At 43.6% G+C, this 14,626-nt stretch overlaps 1 long non-coding RNA gene across 6 annotated transcripts in view; it reads left to right on the forward strand.

Moving 5' to 3' along the window:
* The first annotated feature begins 204 nt into the window (after window positions 1-204).
* Window positions 205-14,626, forward strand: part of LOC307188336 — a 1,520,920-nt gene continuing 1,506,498 nt past the window's right edge. For all 6 annotated transcript variants that reach the window (XR_013828902.1, XR_013828903.1, XR_013828904.1 and 3 more), the window contains exons 1-2: window positions 205-275; window positions 3,350-3,431. This is a non-coding gene — a long non-coding RNA (uncharacterized lncRNA). The remainder of the gene's footprint in view (window positions 276-3,349; window positions 3,432-14,626) is intronic.

Here is a 14,626-nt window from a genome sequence, read left to right on the forward strand (position 1 = left end):
TCTGTGCTCATTTCAATCTCTGGTTTTATGCAGCACCCCAACTCACCTTTACCCTTAAGCAAGCATAAGTTGGTTTTCTAAATTTGAGACCCTGTTCTGTTCTGTAATTCAGTTCCTGTGTAGCCAAGTTTACATTCCGTGTATTACTGATATCTTATGATGTTTCTTTTTCTGTGTGACTTATTTCAGTTAGAATCATCATACCTGAATCCACTCATTGTGATGCTAAGGGCCTGATGACATAGATTTCATTGCTGAGTGATATTGCTTTTTAAGTAAATACTACAACTTCTTTATCCATTTTTCACTTTCTGCGATGTTGAACTTGTACTGTAAACGAGGTTCTTGTAAACAGAGGCGTCCCAAACTTTGGGGTGGCTGTGTCTTTTTGATTTTAATTTCCCTAAGCTATAAGACCATAAGTGGCAGTGCCCTAGGCTCTGTTGCTTTGTTTTTTAGATGTTTCAGGAAACACCATACACTTCTCCCGAGTGGTTGTTGGCAATTTACATCCCGCCCATCAGCATAACAAGGCTCCCAGTTCTCCATGGCCTGTCCTGCCTTTCTGGATTTTACACTTTTTTCAGATGGCCCTTTTGACCGGGGGGAAGTGAGACTTCATTGTAGTGCAGATTTCCTTTGCAAGCTTGCTTGGTTGGCCAAAAAGTGCGTATGCGTTTTTTCCTGAATATATTCAGGAAAAAACGCATACGCCCTTTTTGGCCAAGTGCATCATTGTGGACGTTCTGCCTCTTTTCCTATGCTTTCAATGCAATTCCAGTCTACCTCCTGAAATCGGTTTCCTGCAATTCTGCCCCGCTTTCAAGTCCTCTTGGCAGCCTGACTTCAGTCTATTTTTGGACGATAGCTGTCATTTATAACTCTGCAGGTTTGTGAATTACAGTGCCCCTGAGCTCCTTTCTTCAACTTGCTTTCTTGTGACCTGGCCGCAACACCGCAGGATGGCTTCAGGCCCTAATCTGGTTCCGGCACGGCACGCTGAGCCTTTGGTTATTTCCTCTTCCTGGTGGGAAATGAGAGTTAAATTTGCCCGTCCAGACACCTCCAGATAGTCTCTCATTGGTTCTCGCTATTCCTGTTCATCTTCCGCAGAAATTGCAAACTGGGCCAAACAGGAGGTTAAAGGCGCTGACTCTCCAAGTGGGGAGAGTGTTAGTAAAGCGTCTGGAATGTTGCACCCGAGTACCAGGGGAGGAAAACTGAGACATATTTGAACACGTCTCCCGTTCACATGGTTGATCATACTTGGGTTCCACATGCATGTTTTAGCTGAAGGAAGAATACCTTAAACCTGGAGAGTTGAGACACGTGGAATGGGTACCATGCAATATGACTTCAAAGGGTCTTCATTTGCTCACCGAACCTCTCCAATCCTATCACTGCTGCGTTTATGCCCCTGTACACATGCTTGATTCTCTTTCGGAGACATAGCAATCCATAGGTTTTAAGATACTTACTAGTCAGGTACATTCTTAGGCGTTTAATATGCGGTGTTGAGTCCATTTCGTTGAGCAAGGAGTAGCTCTTGTCTATTCCATATTTGACTTAAGGAAATTTATCTGTGCTCATTTCAATCTCTGGTTTATGCAGCACCCCAACTCACCTTTACCCTTAAGCAAGCATAAGTTGGTTTTCTAAATTTGAGACCCTGTTCTGTTCTGTAATTCAGTTCCTGTGTAGCCAAGTTTACATTCCGTGTATTACTGATATCTTATGATGTTTCTTTTTCTGTGTGACTTATTTCAGTTAGAATCATCATACCTGAATCCACTCATTGTGCTGCTAAAGGCCTGATGACATAGATTTCATTGCTGAGTGATATTGCTTTGTAAGTGAATACCACAACTTCTTTACCCAGTTTTCACTTTCTGCGATGTTGAACTTGTACTGTAAACGAGGTTCTTGTAAACAGAGCCGTTCCAAACTTTGGGGTGGCTGTGTCTTTTTGATTTTAATTTCCCTAAGCTATAGGACCATAAGTGGAAGTGCCCTAGGTTCTGTTGCTTTGTTTTTTAGATGTTTCAGGAAACACCATACACTTCTCCCGAGTGGTTGTTGGCAATTTACATCCCGCCCATCAGCATAACAAGGCTCCCAGTTCTCCATGGCCTGTCCTGCCTTTCTGGATTTTACACTGTTTTCAGATGGCCCTTTTGACCGGGGGAAGTGAGACTTCATTGTAGTGCAGATTTCCTTTGCAAGCTTGCTTGGTTGGCCAAAAAGGGCGTATGCGTTTTTTCCTGAATATATTCAGGAAAAAACGCATACGCCCTTTTTGGCCAAGTGCATCATTGTGGACGTTCTGCCTCTTTTCCTATGCTTTCAATGCAATTCCAGTCTACCTCCTGAAATCGGTTTCCTGCAATTCTGCCACGCTTTCAAGTCCTCTTGGCAGCCTTACTTCAGTCTATTTTTGGACGATAGCTGTCATTTATAACTCTGCAGGTTTGAGAATTACAGTGCTCCTGAGCTCCTTTCTTCAACTTGCTTTCTTGTGACCTGGCCGCAACACCGCAGGATGGCTTCAGGCCCTAATCTGGTTCCGGCACGGCACGCTGAGCCTTCGGTTATATCCTCTTCCTGGTGGGAAATGAGAGTTAAATTTGCCCGTCCAGACACCTCCAGCTAGTCTCTCATTGGTTCTCGCTATTCCTGTTCATCTTCCGCAGAAATTGCAAACTGGGCCAAACAGGAGGTTAAAGGCGCTGACTCTCCAAGTGGGGAGAGTGTTAGTAAAGCGTCTGGAATGTTGCACCCGAGTACCAGGGGAGGAAAACTGAGACATATTTGAACACGTCTCCCGTTCACATGGTTGATCATACTTGGGTTCCACATGCATGTTTTAGCTGAAGGAAGAATACCTTAAACCTGGAGAGTTAAGACCCGTGTAATGGGTACCATGCATAATGACTTCAAAGGGTCTTCATTTGCTCACCGAACCTCTCCAATCCTATCACTGCTGCGTTTATGCCCCTGTACACATGCTTGATTCTCTTTCGGAGACATAGCTATCCATAGGTTTTAAGATACTTAACAGTCAGGCACATTCTTAGGCGTTTAATATGCGGTGTTGAGTCCATTTTGTTGAGCAAGGAGTAGCTCTTGTCTATTCCATATTTGACTTAAGGAACTTTATCTGTGCTCATTTCAATCTCTGGTTTTATGCAGCACCCCAACTCACCTTTACCCTTAAGCAAGAATAAGTTGGTTTTCTAAATTTGAGACCCTGTTCTGTTCTGTAATTCAGTTCCTGTGTAGCCAAGTTTACGTTCCGTGTATTACTGGTATCTTATGATGTTTCTTTTTCTGTGTGACTTACTTCAGTTAGAATCATCATACCTGAATCCACTCATTGTGCTGCTAAGGGCCTGATGACACAGATTTCATTGCTGAGTGATATTGCTTTTTAAGTAAATACCACAACTTCTTTATCCATTTTTCACTTTCTGCGATGTTGAACTTGTACTGTAAACGAGGTTCTTGTAAACAGAGCCGTTCCAAACTTTGGGGTGGCTGTGTCTTTTTGATTTTAATTTCCCTAAGCTATAGGACCATAAGTGGAAGTGCCCTAGGTTCTGTTGCTTTGTTTTTTAGATGTTTCAGGAAACACCATACACTTCTCCCGAGTGTCTGTTGGCAATTTACATCCCGCCCATCAGCATAACAAGGCTCCCAGTTCTCCATGGCCTGTCCTGCCTTTCTGGATTTTACACTTTTTTCAGATGGCCCTTTTGACCGGGGGGAAGTGAGACTTCATTGTAGTGCAGATTTCCTTTGCAAGCTTGCTTGGTTGGCCAAAAAGGGCGTATGCGTTTTTTATTCCTGTTCATCTTCCGCAGAAATTGCAAACTGGGCCAAACAGGAGGTTAAAGGCGCTGACTCTCCAAGTGCGGAGAGTGTTAGTAAAGCGTCTGGAATGTTGCACCTGAGTACCAGGGGAGGAAAACTGAGACATATTTGAACACGTCTCCCGTTCACATGGTTGATCATACTTGGGTTCCACATGCATGTTTTAGCTGAAGGAAGAATACCTTAAACCTGGAGAGTTGAGACCCGTGTAATCGGTACCATGCAATATGACTTCAAAGGGTCTTCATTTGCTCACCGAACCTCTCCAATCCTATCACTGCGGCGTTTATGCCCCTGTACACATGCTTGATTCTCTTTTGGAGACATAGCAATCCATAGGTTTTACGATACTTACTAGTCAGGTACATTCTTAGGCGTTTAATATGCGGTGTTGAGTCCATTTCGTTGAGCAAGGAGTAGCTCTTGTCTATTCCATATTTGACTTAAGGAACTTTATCTGTGCTCATTTCAATCTCTGGTTTTATGCAGCACCCCAACTCACCTTTACCCTTAAGCAAGCATAAGTTGGTTTTCTAAATTTGAGACCCTGTTCTGTTCTGTAATTCAGTTCCTGTGTAGCCAAGTTTACATTCCGTGTATTACTGATATCTTATGATGTTTCTTTTTCTGTGTGACTTATTTCAGTTAGAATCATCATACCTGAATCCACTCATTGTGATGCTAAGGGCCTGATGACATAGATTTCATTGCTGAGTGATATTGCTTTGTAAGTAAATACCACAACTTCTTTATCCATTTTTCACTTTCTGCGATGTTGAACTTGTACTGTAAACGAGGTTCTTGTAAACAGAGGCGTCCCAAACTTTGGGGTGGCTGTGTCTTTTTGATTTTAATTTCCCTAAGCTATAAGACCATAAGTGGCAGTGCCCTAGGCTCTGTTGCTTTGTTTTTTAGATGTTTCAGGAAACACCATACACTTCTCCCGAGTGTCTGTTGGCAATTTACATCCCGCCCATCAGCATAACAAGGCTCCCAGTTCTCCATGGCCTGTCCTGCCTTTCTGGATTTTACACTTTTTTCAGATGGCCCTTTTGACCGGGGGGAAGTGAGACTTCATTGTAGTGCAGATTTCCTTTGCAAGCTTGCTTGGTTGGCCAAAAAGGGCGTATGCGTTTTTTCCTGAATATATTCAGGAAAAAACGCATACGCCCTTTTTGGCCAAGTGCATCATTGTGGACGTTCTGCCTCTTTTCCTATGCTTTCAATGCAATTCCAGTCTACCTCCTGAAATCGGTTTCCTGCAATTCTGCCCCGCTTTCAAGTCCTCTTGGCAGCCTTACTTCAGTCTATTTTTGGACGATAGCTGTCATTTATAACTCTGCAGGTTTGTGAATTACAGTGCCCCTGAGCTCCTTTATTCAACTCGCTTTCTTGTGACCTGGCCGCAACACCGCAGGATGGCTTCAGGCCCTAATCTGGTTCCGGTACGGCACGCTGAGCCTTTGGTTATTTCCTCTTCCTGGTGGGAAATGAGAGTTAAATTTGCCCTTCCAGACACCTCCAGCTAGCCTCTCATTGGTTCTCGCTATTCCTGTTCATCTTCCGCAGAAATTGCAAACTGGGCCAAACAGGAGGTTAAAGGCGCTGACTCTCCAAGTGGGGAGAGTGTTAGTAAAGCGTCTGGAATGTTGCACCCGAGTACCAGGGGAGGAAAACTGAGACATATTTGAACACGTCTCCCGTTCACATGGTTGATCATACTCTAGGTTCCACATGCATGTTTTAGCTGAAGGAAGAATACCTTAAACCTGGAGAGTTGAGACCCGTGGAATGGGTACCATGCAATATGACTTCAAAGGGTCTTCATTTGCTCACCGAACCTCTCCAATCCTATCACTGCTGCGTTTATGCCCCTGTACACATGCTTGATTCTCTTTTGGAGACATAGCAATCCATAGGTTTTACGATACTTACTAGTCAGGTACATTCTTAGGCGTTTAATATGCGGTGTTGAGTCCATTTCGTTGAGCAAGGAGTAGCTCTTGTCTATTCCATATTTGACTTAAGGAACTTTATCTGTGCTCACTTCAATCTCTGGTTTTATGCAGCACCCTAACTCACCTTTACCCTTAAGCAAGCATAAGTTGGTTTTCTAAATTTGAGACCCTGTTCTGTTCTGTAATTCAGTTCCTGTGTAGCCAAGTTTACATTCCGTGTATTACTGATATCTTATGATGTTTCTTTTTCTGTGTGACTTATTTCAGTTAGAATCATCATACCTGATTCCATTCATTGTGATGCTAAGGGCCTGATGACATAGATTTCATTGCTGAGTGATATTGCTTTGTAAGTAAATACCACAACTTCTTTATCCATTTTTCACTTTCTGCGATGTTGAACTTGTACTGTAAACGAGGTTCTTGTAAACAGAGGCGTCCCAAACTTTGGGGTGGCTGTGTCTTTTTGATTTTAATTTCCCTAAGCTATAAGACCATAAGTGGCAGTGCCCTAGGCTCTGTTGCTTTGTTTTTTAGATGTTTCAGGAAACACCATACACTTCTCCCGAGTGTCTGTTGGCAATTTACATCCCGCCCATCAGCATAACAAGGCTCCCAGTTCTCCATGGCCTGTCCTGCCTTTCTGGATTTTACACTTTTTTCAGATGGCCCTTTTGACCGGGGGGAAGTGAGACTTCATTGTAGTGCAGATTTCCTTTGCAAGCTTGCTTGGTTGGCCAAAAAGGGCGTATGCGTTTTTCCCTGAATATATTCAGGAAAAAACGCATACGCCCTTTTTGGCCAAGTGCATCATTGTGGACGTTCTGCCTCTTTTCCTATGCTTTCAATGCAATTCCAGTCTACCTCCTGAAATCGGTTTCCTGCAATTCTGCCCCGCTTTCAAGTCCTCTTGGCAGCCTTACTTCAGTCTATTTTTGGACGATAGCTGTCATTTATAACTCTGCAGGTTTGTGAATTACAGTGCCCCTGAGCTCCTTTCTTCAACTCGCTTTCTTGTGACCTGGCCGCAACACCGCAGGATGGCTTCAGGCCCTAATCTGGTTCCGGCCCGGCATGCTGAGCCTTTGGTTAATTCCTCTTCCTGGTGGGAAATGAGAGTTAAAGTTGCCCGTCCAGACACCTCCAGCTAGCCTCTCATTGGTTCTCGCTATTCCTGTTCATCTTCCACAGAAATTGCAAACTGGGCCAAACAGGAGGTTAAAGGGACTGACTCTCCAAGTGGGGAGAGTGTTAGTAAAGCGTCTGGAATGTTGCACCCGAGTACCAGGGGAGGAAAACTGAGACATATTTGAACAAGTCTCCCGATCACATGGTTGATCATACTCTAGGTTCCACATGCATGTTTTAGCTGAAGGAAGAATACCTTAAACCTGGGTAGTTGAAACCCGTGGAATGGGTACCATGCAATATGACTTCAAAGGGTCTTCATTTGCTCACCGAACCTCTCCAATCCTATCACTGCTGCGTTTATGCTCCTGTACACATGCTTGATTCTCTTTCGGAGACATAGCAATCCATAGGTTTTAAGATACTTACTAGTCAGGTACATTCTTAGGCGTTTAATATGCGGTGTTGAGTCCATTTCGTTGAGCAAGGAGTAGCTCTTGTCTATTCCATATTTGACTTAAGGAACTTTATCTGTGCTCATTTCAATCTCTGGTTTATGCAGCACCCCAACTCACCTTTACCCTTAAGCAAGCATAAGTTGGTTTTCTAAATTTGAGACCCTGTTCTGTTCTGTAATTCAGTTCCTGTGTAGCCAAGTCTCCATTCCGTGTATTACTGATATCTTATGATGTTTCTTTTTCTGTGTGACTTATTTCAGTTAGAATCATCATACCTGAATCCACTCATTGTGCTGCTAAGGGCCTGATGACATAGATTTCATTGCTGAGTGATATTGCTTTGTAAATAAATACCACAACTTCTTTATCCATTTTTCACTTTCTGCGATGTTGAACTTGTACTGTAAACGAGGTTCTTGTAAACAGAGCCGTCCCAAACTTTGGGGTGGCTGTGTCTTTTTGATTTCAATTTCCCTAAGCTATAGGATCATAAGTGGAAGTGCCCTAGGTTCTGTTGCTTTGTTTTTTAGATGTTTCAGGAAACACCATACACTTCTCCCGAGTGTCTGTTGGCAATTTACATCCCGCCCATCAGCATAACAAGGCTCCCAGTTCTCCATGGCCTGTCCTGCCTTTCTGGATTTTACACTTTTTTCAGATGGCCCTTTTGACCGGGGGGAAGTGAGACTTCATTGTAGTGCAGATTTCCTTTGCAAGCTTGCTTGGTTGGCCAAAAAGGGCGTATGCGTTTTTTATTCCTGTTCATCTTCCGCAGAAATTGCAAACTGGGCCAAACAGTAGGTTAAAGGCGCTGACTCTCCAAGTGAGGAGAGTGTTAGTAAAGCGTCTGGAATGTTGCACCCGAGTACCAGGGGAGGAAAACTGAGACATATTTGAACACGTCTCCCGTTCACATGGTTGATCATACTTGGGTTCCACATGCATGTTTTAGCTGAAGGAAGAATACCTTAAACCTGGAGAGTTGAGACCCGTGGAATGGGTACCATGCAATATGACTTCAAAGGGTCTTCATTTGCTCACCGAACCTCTCCAATCCTATCACTGCTGCGTTTATGCCCCTGTACACATGCTTGATTCTCTTTCGGAGACATAGCAATCCATAGGTTTTAAGATACTTACTAGTCAGGTACATTCTTAGGCGTTTAATATGCGGTGTTGTGTCCATTTCGTTGAGCAAGGAGTAGCTCTTGTCTATTCCATATTTGACTTAAGGAACTTTATCTGTGCTCATTTCAATCTCTGGTTTTATGCAGCACCCCAACTCACCTTTACCCTTAAGCAAGCATAAGTTGGTTTTCTAAATTTGAGACCCTGTTCTGTTCTGTAATTCATTTCCTGTGTAGCCAAGTTTACATTCCGTGTATTACTGATATCTTATGATGTTTCTTTTTCTGTGTGACTTATTTCAGTTAGAATCATCATACCTGAATCCACTCATTGTGATGCTAAGGGCCTGACGACATAGATTTCATTGCTGAGTGATATTGCTTTGTAAGTAAATACCACAACTTCTTTATCCATTTTTCACTTTCTGCGATGTTGAACTTGTACTGTAAATGAGGTTCTTGTAAACAGAGGCGTCCCAAACTTTGGGGTGGCTGTGTCTTTTTGATTTTAATTTCCCTAAGCTATAAGACCATAAGTGGCAGTGCCCTAGGCTCTGTTGCTTTGTTTTTTAGATGTTTCAGGAAACACCATACACTTCTCCCGAGTGTCTGTTGGCAATTTACATCCCGCCCATCAGCATAACAAGGCTCCCAGTTCTCCATGGCCTGTCCTGCCTTTCTGGATTTTACACTTTTTTCAGATGGCCCTTTTGACCGGGGGGAAGTGAGACTTCATTGTAGTGCAGATTTCCTTTGCAAGCTTGCTTGGTTGGCCAAAAAGGGCGTATGCGTTTTTTCCTGAATATATTCAGGAAAAAACGCATACGCCCTTTTTGGCCAAGTGCATCATTGTGGACGTTCTGCCTCTTTTCCTATGCTTTCAATGCAATTCCAGTCTACCTCCTGAAATCGGTTTCCTGCAATTCTGCCCCGCTTTCAAGTCCTCTTGGCAGTCTTACTTCAGTCTATTTTTGGACGATAGCTGTCATTTATAACTCTGCAGGTTTGTGAATTACAGTGCCCCTGAGCTCCTTTCTTCAACTCGCTTTCTTTTGAGCTGGCCGCAACACCGCAGGATGGCTTCAGGCCCTAATCTGGTTCCGGTACGGCACGCTGAGCCTTTGGTTATTTCCTCTTCCTGGTGGGAAATGAGAGTTAAATTTGCCCGTCCAGACACCTCCAGCTTGCCTCTCATTTGTTCTCGCTATTCCTGTTCATCTTCCGCAGAAATTGCAAACTGGGCCAAACAGGAGGTTAAAGGCGCTGACTCTCCAAGTGGGGAGAGTGTTAGTAAAGCGTCTGGAATGTTGCACCCGAGTACCAGGGGAGGAAAACTGAGACATATTTGAACACGTCTCTCGATCACATGGTTGATCATACTTGGGTTCCACATGCATGTTTTAGCTGAAGGAAGAATACCTTAAACCTGGGTAGTTGAAACCCGTGGAATGGGTACCATGCAATATGACTTCAAAGGGTCTTCATTTGCTCACCGAACCTCTCCAATCCTATCACTGCTGCGTTTATGCCCCTGTACACATGCTTGATTCTCTTTTGGAGACATAGCAATCCATAGGTTTTACGATACTTACTAGTCAGGTACATTCTTAGGCGTTTAATATGCGGTGTTGAGTCCATTTCGTTGAGCAAGGAGTAGCTCTTGTCTATTCCATATTTGACTTAAGGAACTTTATCTGTGCTCATTTCAATCTCTGGTTTTATGCAGCACCCCAACTCACCTTTACCCTTAAACAAGCATAAGTTAGTTTTCTAAATTTGAGACCCTGTTCTGTTCTGTAATTCAGTTCCTGTGTAGCCAAGTTTCCATTCCGTGTATTACTGATATCTTATGATGTTTCTTTTTCTGTGTGACTTATTTCAGTTAGAATCATCATACCTGAATCCACTCATTGTGATGCTAAGGGCCTGATGACATAGATTTCATTGCTGAGTGATATTGCTTTGTAAGTAAATACCACAACTTCTTTATCCATTTTTCACTTTCTGCGATGTTGAACTTGTACTGTAAACGAGGTTCTTGTAAACAGAGGCGTCCCAAACTTTGGGGTGCTGTGTCTTTTTGATTTTAATTTCCCTAAGCTATAAGACCATAAGTGGCAGTGCCCTAGGCTCTGTTGTTTTGTTTTTTAGATGTTTCAGGAAACACCATACAATTCTCCCGAGTGTCTGTTGGCAATTTACATCCCGCCCATCAGCATAACAAGGCTCCCAGTTCTCCATGGCCTGTCCTGCCTTTCTGGATTTTACACTTTTTTCAGATGGCCCTTTTGACCGGGGGGAAGTGAGACTTCATTGTAGTGCAGATTTCCTTTGCAAGTTTGCTTGGTTGGCCAAAAAGGGCGTATGCGTTTTTTTCCTGAATATATTCAGGAAAAAACGCATACGCCCTTTTTGGCCAAGTGCATCATTGTGGACGTTCTGCCTCTTTTCCTATGCTTTCAATGCAATTCCAGTCTACCTCCTGAAATTGGTTTCCTGCAATTCTGCCCCGCTTTCAAGTCCTCTTGGCAGCCTTACTTCAGTCTATTTTTGGACGATAGCTGTCATTTATAACTCTGCAGGTTTGTGAATTACAGTGCCCCTGAGCTCCTTTCTTCAACTCGCTTTCTTTTGAGCTGGCCGCAACACCGCAGGATGGCTTCAGGCCCTAATCTGGTTCCGGCACGGCACGCTGAGCCTTTGGTTATTTCCTCTTCCTGGTGGGAAATGAGAGTTAAATTTGCCCGTCCAGACACCTCCAGCTAGTCTCTCATTGGTTCTCGCTATTTCTGTTCATCTTCCGCAGAAATTGCAAACTGGGCCAAACAGGAGGTTAAAGGCACTGACTCTCCAAGTGGGGAGAGTGTTAGTAAAGCGTCTGGAATGTTGCACCCGAGTACCAGGGGAGGAAAACTGAGACATATTTGAACACGTCTCCCGTTCACATGGTTGATCATACTTGGGTTCCACATGCATGTTTTAGCTGAAGGAAGAATACCTTAAACCTGGAGAGTTGAGACCCGTGGAATGGGTACCATGCAATATGACTTCAAAGGGTCTTCATTTGCTCACCGAACCTCTCCAATCCTATCACTGCTTCGTTTATGCCCCTGTACACATGCTTGATTCTCTTTCGGAGACGTAGCAATCCATAGGTTTTAAGATACTTTCTAGTCAGGTACATTCTTAGGCGTTTAATATGCGGTGTTGAGTCCATTTCGTTGAGCAAGGAGTAGCTCTTGTCTATTCCATATTTGACTTAAGGAACTTTATCTGTGCTCATTTCAATCTCTGGTTTATGCAGCACCCCAACTCACCTTTCCCCTTAAGCAAGCATAAGTTGGTTTTCTAAATTTGAGACCCTGTTCTGTTCTGTAATTCAGTTCCTGTGTAGCCAAGTTTACATTCCGTGTATTACTGATATCTTATGATGTTTCTTTTTCTGTGTGACTTATTTCAGTTAGAATCATCATACCTGAATCCACTCATTGTGATGCTAAGGGCCTGATGACATAGATTTCATTGCTGAGTGATATTGCTTTGTAAGTAAATACCACAACTTCTTTATCCATTTTTCACTTTCTGCGATGTTGAACTTGTACTGTAAACGAGGTTCTTGTAAACAGAGCCGTTCCAAACTTTGGGGTGGCTGTGTCTTTTTGATTTTAATTTCCCTAAGCTATAGGACCATAAGTGGCAGTGCCCTAGGCTCTGTTGCTTTGTTTTTTAGATGTTTCAGGAAACACCATACACTTTTCCCGAGTGGTTGTTGGCAATTTACATCCCGCCCATCAGCATAACAAGGCTCCCAGTTCTCCATGGCCTGTCCTGCCTTTCTGGATTTTACATTTTTTTCAGATGGCCCTTTTGACCGGGGGGAAGTGAGACTTCATTGTAGTGCAGATTTCCTTTGCAAGCTTGCTTGGTTGGCCAAAAAGGGCGTATGCGTTTTTTCCTGAATATATTCAGGAAAAAACGCATACGCCCTTTTTGGCCAAGTGCATCATTGTGGACGTTCTGCCTCTTTTCCTATGCTTTCAATGCAATTTCAGTCTACCTCCTGAAATCGGTTTCCTGCAATTCTGCCCCGCTTTCAAGTCCTCTTGGCAGCCTTACTTCAGTCTATTTTTGGACGATAGCTGTCATTTATAACTCTGCAGGTTTGTGAATTACAGTGCCCCTGAGCTCCTTTCTTCAACTCGCTTTCTTTTGAGCTGGCCGCAACACCACAGGATGGCTTCAGGCCCTAATCTGGTTCCGGTACGGCACACTGAGCCTTTGGTTATTTCCTCTTCCTGTTGGGAAATGAGAGTTAAATTTGCCCGTCCAGACACCTCCAGCTACCCTCTCATTGGTTCTCGCTATTCCTGTTCATCTTCCGCAGAAATTGCAAACTGGGCCAAACAGGAGGTTAAAGGCGCTGACTCTCCAAGTGGGGAGAGTGTTAGTAAAGCGTCTGGAATGTTGCACCCGAGTACCAGGGGAGGAAAACTGAGACATATTTGAACACGTCTCCCGATCACATGGTTGATCATACTCTGGGTTCCACATGCATGTTTTAGCTGAAGGAAGAATACCTAAAACCTGGGTAGTTGAAACCCGTGGAATGGGTACCATGCAATATGACTTCAAAGGGTCTTCATTTGCTCACCGAACCTCTCCAATCCTATCACTGCTGCGTTTATGCCCCTGTACACATGCTTGATTCTCTTTCGGAGACATAGCAATCCATAGGTTTTAAGATACTTACTAGTCAGGTACATTCTTAGGCGTTTAATATGCGGTGTTGAGTCCATTTCGTTGAGCAAGGAGTGGCTCTTGTCTATTCCATATTTGGCTTAAGGAACTTTATCTGTGCTCATTTCAATCTCTGGTTTTATGCAGCAACCCAACTCACCTTTCCCCTTAAGCAAGCATAAGTTGGTTTTCTAAATTTGAGAACCTGTTCTGTTTTGGAATTCAGTTCCTGTGTAGCCAAGTTTACATTCCATGTATTAGTGATATCTTATGATGTTTCTTTTTCTGTGTGACTTATTTCAGTTAGAATCATCGTACCTGAATCTACTCATTATGCTGCTACGTGCCTGATGACATAGATTTCATTGCTGAGTGATACTGCATTGTACGTAAGTACCACAAGTTCTTTATCCATTTTTCACTTTCTGCGATGTTGAACTTGTACTGTAAACGAGGTTCTTGTAAACAGAGCCGTTCCAAACTTTGGGGTGGCTGTGTCTTTTTGATTTTAATTTCCCTAAGCTATAGGACCATAAGTGGAAGTGCCCTAGGCTCTGTTGCTTTGTTTTTTAGATGTTTCAGGAAACACCATACACTTCTCCCAAGTGTCTGTTGGCAATTTACATCCCGCCCATCAGCATAACAAGGCTCCCAGTTCTCAATGGCCTGTCCTGCTTTTCTGGATTTTACACTTTTTTCAGATGGCCCTTTTGACCAGGGGGAAGTGAGACTTCATTGTAGTGCAGATTTCCTTTGCTTGCTTGCTTGGTTGGCCAAAAACGGCGTATGCGTTTTTTCCTGAATATATTCAGGAAAAAACGCATACGCCCTTTTTGGCCAAGTGCATCATTGTGGACGTTCTGCCTCTTTTCCTATGCTTTCAATGCAATTCCAGTCTACCTCCTGAAATCGGTTTCCTGCAATTCTGCCCCGCTTTCAAGTCCTCTTGGCAGCCTTACTTCAGTCTATTTTTGGACGATAGCTGTCATTTATAACTCTGCAGGTTTGTGAATTACAGTGCCCCTGAGCTCCTTTCTTCAACTCGCTTTCTTTTGAGCTGGCCGCAACACCGCAGGATGGCTTCAGGCCCTAATCTGGTTCCGGCATGGCACGCTGAGCCTTTGTTTAATTCCTCTTCCTGGTGGGAAATGAGAGTTAAATTTGCCCGTCCAGACACCTCCAGCTAGTCTCTCATTGGTTCTCGCTATTCCTGTTCATCTTCCGCAGAAATTGCAAACTGTGCCAAACAGGAGTTTAAAGGGCCTGACTCTCCAAGTCAGGAGAGTGTTAGTAAAGCGTCTGGAATGATGCACCCGAGTACCAGGGGAGGAAAACTGAGACATATTTG

The sequence above is a fragment of the Stenella coeruleoalba genome (genome assembly GCF_951394435.1).
Source record: "Stenella coeruleoalba genome assembly, chromosome: 6".
In the NCBI taxonomy this organism is placed as follows: domain Eukaryota; kingdom Metazoa; phylum Chordata; class Mammalia; order Artiodactyla; family Delphinidae; genus Stenella; species Stenella coeruleoalba.